This window comes from Pteropus vampyrus, unplaced genomic scaffold (assembly GCF_000151845.1).
Source record: "Pteropus vampyrus isolate Shadow unplaced genomic scaffold, Pvam_2.0 Scaffold612, whole genome shotgun sequence".
Lineage (NCBI taxonomy): Eukaryota > Metazoa > Chordata > Mammalia > Chiroptera > Pteropodidae > Pteropus > Pteropus vampyrus.
In genome coordinates, this window is record NW_011889393.1 from 83,347 (window position 1) to 83,670 (window position 324).

General features: G+C 50.0%; 1 protein-coding gene across 1 annotated transcript in view; it reads left to right on the forward strand.

Moving 5' to 3' along the window:
• Positions 1–324, forward strand: part of LOC105308675 (protein kinase C theta type-like) — a 79,362-nt gene that overhangs the window by 64,490 nt on the left and 14,548 nt on the right. The gene's annotated exons all lie outside the window — the stretch shown is intronic.

The following is a 324-nucleotide window of genomic DNA, read 5'->3' on the forward strand; positions in this document are numbered from 1 at the left end:
CTGTCCACCCAACTCCCCCCGCCTCTCCTGTTATGAAGCCCTCTCCGGGAGACCAGACACCCCCTGACCGCCCAGTCTGCCCAGTTCATGGCGCTCGCCATCACTGCTTTTTACCTTGGACTCTCCCCGCACGACTGGATGACAGCTTTCAACTCAGGGGCTGTTTCTCATTCCACTTTTAATAACTTTTATTTTGAAATAATTATAGATTCATGAGAAGTTGCAAAAGTAGTACAGAAATGTGACCCACATGTACCCTCCACCCAGTGTCCCCCAGTGCTTACTTCTTATGTAACTATGGTACGGCTGCGAAACCAGGGAACT